Raw genomic sequence first — 13,112 nt, 5'->3', positions numbered from 1 at the left:
AATCCTAGTTGAGTAACAATGTGAAGTTTGAGAGTGTTTGTGAGTTGTGGAACAAGATTGTGGGTTCAAGAAGGTTAGATATGTGTGGAAGGATATGTGAGTGTGGCCAATCTTTCTCCCAAAAAAACTCAACCAATTAGGGAGATCTTTCTCCCAACTCACTTATTCAAACAAGGTGATTACCCTTCCCAAACTTCAAGAGCCCTCACAAGGCCACTAGGTATTCACAAGGTTTACACATCCCAACAATGCACTCATTCTTCCTAATCCTCATTCAACCATTAATAACATTATTTTAGTCTTACTAAACTTTTCCAAGGCCAACTTGAGGCTCTCCACTTCCTAATTCACACCAAACCCCGAAATCCTACTCACACAAGGATACCTCCTAAAGGACTCCTAATTGCTTATAGACACAACTTCCAATGCCAAGTAGGAACACACCAACCCAAGGGTCTTCATAAAAAAATAAAGGAGACTCCTCCATATTGAAAAACCACCATTTTTTACCCTCCCTTCCACCCAAAAGTCTCAAGAAGACCTACTGCTACAATTTTGCCTTTCTATGAAAGTCATACACATTTAGGACAATCATAAGAAACCAAGTCATTTCCTCATTCTAATGCCTCTAGAAACCTTCAAACGCTTCTCAAAACATCCACACACCTTTCCCAATCATAAACTGATCATCAAACCCATTCAATACATCATACTCATAAAATATCACTCAAACAACTCTCTTGGCCAGCCACATCCCCACTTTAGGATAATCATAGAATGATGAGTTTCTTGGCCATCCAAGGGCTACAATGACTTCTCTTGGGTCTGCACTAACCCCACACATACTCCCAAATACTCACCGACCCTTGGAGATTCATCTTTTGCAAATTCACCACTCTAACACATCAATTCCACCTCCTCAATGTACTCTTGCAAACCCACACTCCATGAGTATGCCCCAAGTGAACTTCCATGAAGAACCACAACTGTCCATCTAGGTATCATTTGTTTTCTTAGTTTTTTGGGAGAATTTCTATTTATTGCCCAAAAACTAAAAACCTAGGGCGAGTACGATTGTGAAGCGTTTGTGAAGAACAAGGATATTAGGAAGTTTAAGAATCACTTCCAATGCTTGAATCATGTCTCATAGGATGTAAGAAGGCATTGTGTATGGGTGGTTTGGGTTTGTGCCATATTGTTGGTGTATTTCCTTTGTAAGGGTATGTATATCCTATTGGGAATTAGGGCTATAGGAAGGAAGGTCACATTGAAAGCATGCGTTGTCAACCAATGACTTGTCGAGTCATTTGAGAAGGGTAAAGTGAGTAAGTCCCTTGGAGAGTGTGTATGTGTGTTGGGATTGGGTATTCTTGTTGGCAATTGACACTCAATTGGTTAGTTTCACTATGTTGTCATTGATGGCAACATGGTATCTTTTTTTGGCTTCATATTTTGGTTCACTTGTGTATCGACAGGCACTTCACAGGTACCGACACTGGCATGATAGAAGGATTTCTTAGGTTACTGATAATGCAGGCTGACAAGGTTTAGAATAAGGTTATCGGTATTGGAGGCCGACATCTCTTGGATCAGGTATGGAGAATTATTTTTGATATTCATGTATTTATGTTATCTAGCCAACATGTATATTGATATTATAATTATCTTTGTAAGCCGACATAAGACATGCTAAGTTGTATAGGGTATATAGGTTAGTTAGATTAGATCATTTAGATATTGTAATTGTAATGGATATGTGGATGTGAAATGATGTGAAATATATCAGAGAGATCATGTATGTGAGGATATTTATGTAAGGGTTATTCCGGTAAAGGGTTTAGGGTTTCAGATCGGAACAAACAGAGCTTAAATAGAACTGTATTCTGGCATAGAAGATGCTATCTTAGCAGTTCACACACTTCTCTGGATTGTAGTATGGATTTATATGTAGTTAGTGAGGCTCCCTTTGTGATTGAGTAGTGTGCTCTAGGCTGTAAGCCTTCCTGCAAGTGCAGGCCCCTATATTTTGTAATATCTCTTCATATGGCCAGTGGATTGATATTGTGGGACACAAACCCCACCATGGTTTTTCCTCTTTGAGGTTTTCCATGTATAATTCTATGTGTTATGGTTCTCATTATGTGATTGGCTAAAATTGGTTGCTTTACTTCTTTCAATTCTGTATTTACTGGTATACCAGTTGGTGTATGTATGTTTTAAATAGGCTAAAATTGATCATTTTGGTATAACACTGATTCAACCCCCCTCTCAGTGTTATTGGATTCCAACAATTGGTATCAGAACCTTATGCCTTAGAGGAAGTTTAATAGCTTGAGGAGGATCTTGAATCTAGAATCCATGGATATGGGTTTGGAAAAACAACTTGAGATGGCACTTGAAGATTATGATGGTGAAAGGTTGAAGAACTTAAAGCTACAAGATGAATTGAATTCTGCTAAGGAATTCATTCTTGTCCTACAAGAGAGGATGCCATTTGTTCAAGCTAGGAGGAAGGAACTTTTTCAAAATCAGGATGATGAAGAGAAAGATGCACTTAAGGAACAGTATTAGAAATTGAGTCAGGAGAACATGGTTATGAAAAATAAAATGCAAGCTATAACTATGAGAATGTCTAAGGAGATTGAGGACCAGAAGAAAAAGGAAGACAATCTTGTTGTATCCCTGAAGAACAAATTTGAAGAATGTGGTAGGTTGGTTCATGAGAATGATATGTTGAGAACATATTTAGTACAATCTGAGAGTAATGAACAAGAGCTTGAGAGACAAATGATAATTTTGAGAGATGATCTAACTACTACAAGTGAGTATAAAGATACATTCAAGATTAGTTCAACATATCTAGGTGAGTTTTTGAAGAGACAAAGGTAGACTAGAGATTCCAGTGGACTTGGATTTGAGCAAGGACAGAGTTCCGGTACTGCTAATGAAGATCAAAACCATAAGGCACTGGTATGACAGTTTAATGCTTATAAATTTAATGGTAGCTATTTTGTTTGCAATAGATTTGGTCACATGGCTAGGCAATGTAGAAACAGAGCAAATCAGAAACTTGATTCTACTCCTGGTCAATGTTCAAATGTAATAAGTATGGTCATACGACAAAATATTGTAGAATGAATGTTAAATGCTATGCATGTGGAAAATTTGGACATATGGCTAATTAGTGTAGGTCAAACAATTATACCGGTTTTAGCAAAGCAATTCAAAAGAACAATGTTATATGTTATGCATGTAATGAAGTTGGACATATTGCTAAATTTTGTAGAAGCAAAATTCCATCGGTTGGTAATGGAGGATAAAATGAGAAAGGGAAAGAGAAGGTTAATGAAATCTGGAAAGATCATACCCAGAGATGGGTCAGGAAGATTGAAGAGCAATCAACAGATGGGAATGCATTGGTTACTTATCCGACATAAGAGGTTGCTCCTACATCGATAGGTAGCTCATCCAAAAATTGAGGCAAATGCCTTAGGGGTAGGAAAAATTCACGAAGATGTTGCATATGCCCCGGGAAAAGGTTCTAGAAGATGTTCTAGACATTGGAGATGCTTATTTGACATGGATATGTTTTTTTTGAGATTCGGTATCTTTCACTGAAAGTCATTGATGTCAGTGAAAGATTAGGGTTTTTCTTGAAGGATAAAAGGTTGAATTCACTTCATTTTTGATCACCTTGCATTTAGAAGTGATTCAGTGTGATTAAGAGTGATTAAGAGTGATCAAAGGTGATTCAGTACGATCAGATATCTTCTTGAGCGATTTCATCGGCGACTGAAAGAGTTTGTTAAGGGTTTCACCGGAAGTGATTAACATGTATTTATCTTTAATCATGGAAGCAGGATAATCATCTGTTCCTATCTTTTTTGCAAACCCAACTGTTGTTGAGGTCAAGGATTGTCCCACACCCATTTTCAAGTAGTATCCGCATGTGGCTATCCTGGAAGATTTGGTTGGAGCATTTTCCCATGTTCTAGAGGGAGTTGTGTATGTCAAAGATGTTAGGGCATACATACACTGTCACATTGAGGATTTGGGGACATCTGATATAAAGAGAATGTACATGAGTGAGCTTATGGGAGATTCTGGAAAGATCAAACTGACATACAAGAACATTGAAAGCTTAGGGTTTACCAACATTCTGGACATTCCATAATTCGAAGATAAAATAGTTAGGTATGTTTTAAGAAGAGTACATGAGAGTTTATCTAGTTGGATATACCTTACAAGATCACCAAGGAAGCCATCGGAGTAATCACTAGTTTACCACGAGTTGGGCAACATCTAGATAAGAAGGTCTCTATGATTATTTCAACAAAATAATTGGTGCAACATCAAACAAGAGATCTATGAGAGTCAACACTATTACCAAAACAAACATCATATTTAGTAGCATGATCATCGGTTATAAGGTAACTCAGTCAAACCGACAAAATTTTGTTTCTAGCTCCTGCATTTTCATAGCTTATAAGATGATGAGAGAATGAGAAATTGGATCTATGTGGTTGGATGTTAGATGAATTATTAATAAACCTAGGAAAGATTAAAGGTGAAAAGAAAGGGACTTTCTGGTATGCCAACTTAATTGTCTACTTAATGTTATTTTTCATGAATGACACTCTCAGTTTTGGGAAAAGGCAATAGGCATTTGACATCTCGGTAGGGAGACATTGAAATAGTCAATTGATACATTAGGAAGTCAGAGAGATGACAAAGTATGGGGATATTTTAAGGGATTCCAAAAGTCTATGAAATCTAGGGAAAGGGTTTCTAAGCATTTTGTTGAGAAATACTCAACAGACATATGCTTCATGGTGAAGAAAGATGAAACACTCATGGAAGTGGTCAAACCCTGAAAGATTTGGATTGAGGAAATGGGCTATGAAGTTGATACATAAATCCTTTATGCGTATGCAAAGATGTTGATTGATGCACCTGTTGATGAAGTTGAGAAGCCCTATGGTACTGCAAAACAAAAGACATAAGAGGTTGAAATAGAGTTCAATTGGAAGAAGAGAGAGAATCCAGAAGGAAAGGCAAGAAAGTTTGTTGAGAAGGTCTCACAGGACATAAATGCATTAATTGATGCTGTCTCGGAGAAAGGCAGGAAGAGGAAAGAACCATAAGTGTTCATTGATTCTATTACAACTGAGTCTGAATCTAAGGATGATACACCCCTGACATTCAAAAGGGTTATAAGGAATAAAATAGAGGAAACCAAGGTAGAGGCTAAAAAGAAACCGGCCAGGAAAGTTACATTCAAGTTACCAACACAAAAGAAAGTACCAAAAGTAACACCTTTAGCTCCATCCGGTACTGCAAAAAGGAAGAAGATGAATGACACTGATAGGACAATTTTTTTAGGGTTTCAAGCAGATCCGAAGCAAATATGAACTAACAATTATATGTAGATTTAAATACAAAAGATAAAGAAATAAAATAGGACACAGATAACACAGAGATTTAATGTGGTTCACCCAGAATGGGTTACGTCCACCATACACAACTGTCCAATCTTTCTTATTATCTAGCAAAAATAGTACATCAACCTTACAATGCCTTAAGCATCCCAGCCGCTTATAACATGTGTTTTTAGGGCAACAAACAAAGTCGTCCTTTTTTAGGGTTTTATTACAATGTCAGTTTTCATCAACGAAAAATGGCAAATTTTTTTTTCTCGGGGGCTGCCGCCCTCAAACTCCTACTCAGGGCTTGGCCCGACCTTGGACCCTAGCGAGGATACGTGCTGAGTGTATAGTACTTTGCTAATCAGTCACCACATTTCAACAATCTCCCACTTGGAGACTGATCAGGCTCCACATTGAACAATCTCCCACTTGGAGACTGATACTACATGACACCACTGTACATGCAACATCCGCTGGATAAAACACTAGGACTTGACTGGTATAAATTTCACAATTATCAATCAAGAAGACCAATAGAAACTGATGAAGAAATTAGCTTCTCCTATGGAACTGCCTTTGTGAACATATCGGTAGGATTCTCACTTGTGTGAATCTTCTTAAGCCATAACTGACCCTCCTCCAAAATAGTCCGGATGAAGTGGTAGCTGAGCTGAATGTGCTTTGTCCTTGAATGAAAAGTAGAGTTCTTCGCAAGATGAATGGCACTCTGGCTATCAGTATACAATGGGCTATCCTCTTGTGTCTGACCCAATTCCTCTAGAAAACATTGCAACCAAATCATCTCCTTGCTGGCTTCTATAGCAACAACATACTTAGCTTCAATGGTTGAAAGTGCAACAACCTTTTGCAGCCTAGAAATCCAACTGACTGTAGTTCCTCCTATAGTAAAAACATACCCTGTAGTACTCCTCCATGAATCAATATCACCTGCCAAATCAGAGTCAACAAATCCACTTAGAGAAGCATTAGATCCTTTGAAACATAATGCCTTCGTAGTAGTTCCTTTCAAATACCGAAGAATCCATTTCATAGCATTCCAATGTTCCATACCTGGATTACTCATAAACCTCCTCACAACTTCCATTGCATGTGCAATATCTAGCCTTGTGCATACCATTGCATACATCAGACTGCCAACAGTTGATGAATACAGGATGTTAGACATTTTATTAACCTCTTTCTGTGCCTTTGGGCACATCTCCTTAGTCAATTTGAAATGACTAGCCAAAGGTGTACTAACTGCTTTTGCATCCTGCATGTTAAATCTTTTAAACACCTTCTTTATATACTCACTTTGGGACAAATTCAAGGTTTTATTTTTCCTGTCCCGTGTAATCCTCATACCAAGAATTTGCTTAGCTGCACCCAAATCCTTCATAGCAAATGACCTGGCTAATTTCTGTTTAAGATCATTTATATGTTGCATGTTAGACCCAGTAACAAGCATGTCATCAACATAAAGCAACAGGATAATATAACTGCCATTATCAAATCTCTTAAAATATACACAATGATCAGAATGACATCTATGATAACCGTGTTTAGCCACTAAACTATTGAATTTTAAATACCATTGTCGGGGTGCTTGCTTTAGGCCATACAGACTTTTCTTCAACCTGCACACCAAGTTCTCCTTATCTTTGACCTCATATCCCTGTGGTTGCAACATGTAATTTCCTCCTCCAAATCTCCATGGAGAAAAGCTGTTTTGACATCTAATTGTTCAAGATGTAAATCATCTGCAGCCACAAGGCTAAGTACAATTCTAATTGAAGTTATTTTTACAACTGGAGAAAATATTTCATCATAATCTATACCCTTTTTCTGTGCAAAACCTTTTACCACAAGTCTGGCCTTATATCTTTTTTGACCTCCTTCCTCCTCCTTCAGCCGATAAACCCATTTGTTAGGCAAGGCTCTTTTTTCTGCAGGTAAAGGGACTAAGTCCCAAGTCTTATTTTTCATCAAGGAGTCCATCTCCTCTTTCATGCCTAGCTCCCACTGTTGTTTGGCATCTACTTGCATTGCTTCTTCATATTCTTCTGGTTCACCAGAATCCATTAATAAAATATAATACAAAAATATTTCATGGGGTTTACTTGTCCTTGTAGAATGTCTAACACTTGTAGGAGTTTGTGGGACAATCTGTTGTTGCTGAGCATCAGGTACCTATGGCATTTCATTTTCAGGAATCTCATCCAACACCACATATTCTTGTTTGTCCTGTTCATGCTTCTTTTCCTACATCTGTTCTTTATACATAACCTTCTCATTGAATATAACATCTCTACTTCTAATTATTTTCTTATTTTCAAAAACCCATAACCGATAGCCATATTCATCTATCCCATATCCAATGAAGGTACATTTCTGAGATTTAGCTTCAAGCTTGGTTCTATTTTGTTTATCAACATGGACAAAAGCTTCGCAACCTAAAGTTTTTAGAAAAGAATAATTTACCTTTTTACTAGTCCATTCCTCCTCTGGAATACCACCATCCAAAGGGGTTGAAGGTCCTCTATTTATCAAATAGATAGTAGTATGTACAACATCTGCCCAAAAATGTAATGGCAATCCAAAATGCAATCTCATGCTCCTCGCACGTTCCATGATAGTCCTATTCATTCTCTCTGACACACCATTTTCTTGTGGAGTTCCTAGAACTATCTTCTACTTTCGAATCCTATTTAAGGACCAGTAATCTTCAAATGCTTTGCTGCAATACTCACCTCCATTATCCGATTTGAGACACTTCAACTTTTTTCCTGTCTCATTCTCAACCAAAGCTTTCCATTTCTTAAAAGTTTGAAAAATATATGATTTTTGTTTTAGGAAATATAACCATGTTTTTCTAGTTGAGTCATCAATAAAAATAACATAATAACAAGAGCCACCAAGAGATGATACTTGAGCCAGTCCCCATACATTTGAATGTACAAGCTCTAACTTCTCACTCTTCTTCTCTTTCCCAACCTTGAGAAATCTGACTCTTTTCTATTTACCATAAACACAGTTTTCACATAGCTCTAAATCAATCTTCTTTAGTCCTGGAAATAGATTTTTGGAGTGAAGGATTTTCATCCCTTTCTCACTCATGTGCACAAGCCTATGGTGCCACATTATCGAATTTGTTCTTGCAACATTTATTGTTGTTGTCCATGCAGTAACTTTATCCGTAGCAGCTAAGGTAGAGTAAGTGTTGCCAGTACATAGATATAATGTGCCTACCTTTGCACCTTTAGCTACTACTAATGATCCTTTAGTGACCTTCCACACACTATCTAAGAAGGTAACTATGTAGCCTTCACTACCTAGTTGCCTTGCAGAAATTAAATTTTTTCTTAAATTAGGAACATGTCTTACCTCCTGCAGAAACTAGTCATTACCATTCTGCAACTTGATCTTTATCTTTCCTTTTCCAACAATTTGACAGGGCTCATCATCACCCAAATATACCTGTCCAAAATCACCTTGAACATAATCTAGAAAATATTTTCTATGGGGTGTGGCATGAAATGAAGCCCTAGAATCTATTACCCAGGAATCATTAACATTATCCAAACATAAGATTAAAGCATCTTTTAAAGTATTACTTGCAATATTAGCTTCCTTACTGTCATTTTCATTTTTGTCTTCTTCTTTATTTTTCCAAGACCAACAGTCTTTCTTTAGATGACCAGGCTCTCCGCAGTACCAGGAATCTTTCTTTCTTCTAGATTGAGAGTGTCCTTTCTTTGACTTCCCTAGTGACTTCTCATTCCTAGGGCCTTTTCCTCTTTCCTTTGATCTTCCTCTGTTCTCCACATTCAAAACACTACTCGGTGATGTTGGAGTCTCACGTGTACTTTTCCTTCGCATTTCCTCACTTAGGATAACACCAACAATATCATCAAATACCAAAGTCTTTTTACCAGAGACAGAGTTACTTACAGCCATAACCAAGCTATTCCAACTTTCTGGCAAAGAACATAAAATCAAGAGAGCCCTAACCTCTTCTGAAAAGGTAATTTTTACCGAAGACAATTGACTGGTAATTGTATTAAATTCATTTAAGTGCTCCGCTACAGATCCTCCCTCACTCATTTTCAAATTAAACAAACGCTTCATAAGAAATACCTTATTCAAAGCCGAGGGTTTCTCATACAACTTAGCCAATGTTGCCATCAAATCTACAACCATTTTTGCTTCTGTTATATTGAATGCTACAGACGATGCAAGGTACAATCAAATGGATCCCAGTGCCTTTCTATCTAAAATGTCTCACTCTTCATCTGACATTGTGGTCAGTTTTTTTGCCTTTCCTTCCAATGGCCACCACAAATCCTTTTGATACAGGTAATCCTCCATCTGCATTTTCCATAACTGATAATTCTGGCCGTTAAACTTTTCAACCTTGAATTTGGAATCCTCCATTGCTCCCACTCAAATATGAAAGTCCTGCCAATTTATAGAAAACCTTGCTCTGATACCAATTGTTAGGGTTTCAAGCAGATCCAAAGCAAATATGAACTAACAATTATATGTAAATTTAAATACAAAAGATAAAGATGTAAAACAGGACACAGATAACATAAAGATTTAACGTGGTTCACCCAGAATGGGTTACGTCCACCATACACAGCTGTCCAATCTTTCTTATTATCTAGCAAAAATAGTACATCAACCTTACAATGCCTTAAGCATCCCAGCCGCTTATAACATGCGTTTTTAGGGCAACAAACAAAGTCGGCCTTTTTTAGGGTTTTATTACAATGTCGGTTTTCATCAACGAAAAATGGTAAAATTTTTTTTGCTTGGGGGCTAGCACCCTCGAACCCCTGGCCGGGGCTCGGCCTGGCCTCAGACCTTGGTGAGGATACGTGCTGAGTGTACAGTACTTTGCTAATCAGTCGCCACATTTCAACAAATTCAATCTGGTAATGTAACTATCATTCCACAAGAAACTTGTGTAGAGTTAGTAGAAGAAATAACTAAGGATGGCATGTTAAAGAATGTATAGTTTTACTATGATCGTTTAGATAATGATGAACTAAGAGAGTTAGAGGAAGCAATATTGTTATATTTGGAAATTTATAAGAAAGCCTTGATAGAAATTCAAGATCAAATACTGATAGAATTATATAATATGTTAGATGCTAGGAGACTATCAGTAATGCAAGAAGACAAGCACATAAAAATTCAAGAGTTGTTATTTGTTTGTATTTCTATTACTCCAAAAGAAATGGATAGGACACTTGAGGTGGCAGATAGAAAATTATTTAACAACAAACATAGAATAACCAGTTTGATGCTAGGAAGGGTAAATGAGATAATAAAGGAAACCCACAAGGCATGGGTTAAATTATTTGAAGAGAAACGAGGTTTGTTTACTTCACCAGAATCTAAAATAGACATTGCAGACATCCCGATTGAAGGAAAAGGAAAGGGTATTATGGGTACTTCACCCTCAATTTTGAAAAACATTAAGATAGTGGAAATTAAGCCCCTGATAGATAAAAATGTATAGGCAAATATTAAGATACTGACAAATATAGAGAGTGAAAAGGTTGATAATGTACATGATACTAATGTTGAGGACAATAGTCCTCTAGATACAAATTTATAGGTTGAGGCTACAGTTCCTACAAATGAATTGACAGTTTCAAAGATTGCACCAAGTGGCGAAGCCACTAGTGCAAGTGAGGAAGCTATAAAGGATAAATCATTAGAAGAAAAGAAAGGGGAATCTGATAGGGAATCGATAGTAGGTCCATCATTGTTGTCAATTGACACCTCACAGGTTGTAAAGAGAAACATAAACAAGATGAGTCCCACTGAACTCATGATGATGGTTGCACAAAAAATGATGGAGGGATCTATGGACAAAGGGATTATTGATCAATCTATCACTGTTTTACATAGACTAGTCCCAAAGTGCAAAATTGATAGGGAAGAGAGCCCATATGGCAAGCTTAAGACAATTACTGAGCACATTTCAAAGGATTTCCAATCCTTGCAACAAATTTCAAACCGACAAGCACTGCAGAGGTTCACATAGGCTAAAAGAGCCGCATATTATCAGATGATTGAATTTGAGAGGAATAAAATTGATGAGAAGTTGAAATTAATAGACATTTCTTTAAAGAAGTGTACAAATATTTACAGGGTATGTTGTAACACAAATGTACTTACAGTTAATGTGGATAAGAAGATTAAGGAATTTTAGGAGAAAATTGCAAGTATAGATAATTCTTTTGATGGATTGACTTCATTGACTACATCCATTGATAGTCAAATTTTGGTTTTCGAAGCTTAAATTTATGCTCTTGAGAGAGAAAAAGGCAAAATCATAAGAAGAGCCAAAAGTCTGAGAGGTTGGGTGAGTCCCCGGTTGGATACACTTAGTGTACATAAGAAGGAGTGTATAGATCTAGTTGGAAAGCCCACACTAACAAAGATAAAAGAGGAGTCCTTTTCCCATATGCTAAATGGACTTGTATCTATTTATAGCACTTTCAAATCTAGTTGGGATACTTATCTTGAGCTATTGGAGAAGGCATATCTAGAAATTTTCAAATTTGTTAAGCTCCTGTAAGATATTTTTGGGATACTCATTTTACATTTTTGGATCTTTGACATTCTTTTTAGAATTTTTGATGGCATTGATGTCAAAGAGAGAGTGATATAGTTGTGAAATGAAGAAAGGGAGTTATATACATTAGGGGGAGAATATAGATGGAAAAGTATGGAAGTATGGAGTATTTTGTATTGAAGAATATTTAGCTCAGGGGGAGCAGGCAAGATGAAACTGACAGATAAAACCTTGACCATTTTTCACATGAGTGTTGCCATCAATGCCAAAGGGGGAGATTGTTGGAAATTGACACTCAATTGGTTGGTTTCACTATGTTGTCATTGATGGAAACATGGTATCTTGTTACGACTTCATGTTTTGGTTCACTCATGTACCAACAAGCACTTCACAGGCACCGACACTGATAGGATGGAAGGATTTCTCAAGTTACTAATAATGAAGGCTGACAAGGTTTAGAATAAGGTTATCGGTATTGGAGGCTGACATCTCTTGGATCCGACATCAACAATTGTTTTTGATATTCATGTATTTATGTTATCTAGCTAACATGTATTATGATATTGTAATTATCTTTGTAAGCCGACATAAGGCATGATAAGTTGTATAGAGTATATAGGTCAGTTGGATTAGATCATTTTGATATTGCAATTGTAATTGTAATGGTAATGGATATGTAGATGTGATATGATACAAAATATTTCAGAGAGATCATGTATGTGAGGATATTTAAGGGTTATTCTAGTAAAGTGTTTATGGTTTCAGAATGGAACAGACAAAGCTTAATCAGAACTGTATTTTGGCATAGAAGATGCTATCTTAGTAGTTCACACACTTGTCAAGATTGTAGTCTAGAATTATATGTAGTTAGTGAGGCTCCCTTTGTGATTGAGCAGTGTGCTCTAGGCTGTAAGCCTTCATGCAAGTCCAGGCCACTATATTTTGTAATATCTCTTCATATGACCAGTGGATTGATATTGTGGGTCACAAATCCCACTATGGTTTTTCCTCTTTGAGGCTTTCCACATATAATTTTATGTGTTATGGTTCTCATTTATGAAATTGGCTTTTTGGTTGCTTTACTTCTTTCAATT

The sequence above is a fragment of the Cryptomeria japonica genome, chromosome 8 (assembly GCF_030272615.1).
Source record: "Cryptomeria japonica chromosome 8, Sugi_1.0, whole genome shotgun sequence".
Taxonomy (NCBI): domain Eukaryota; kingdom Viridiplantae; phylum Streptophyta; class Pinopsida; order Cupressales; family Cupressaceae; genus Cryptomeria; species Cryptomeria japonica.
Note: the sequence above shows the minus strand (reverse complement) of the source record.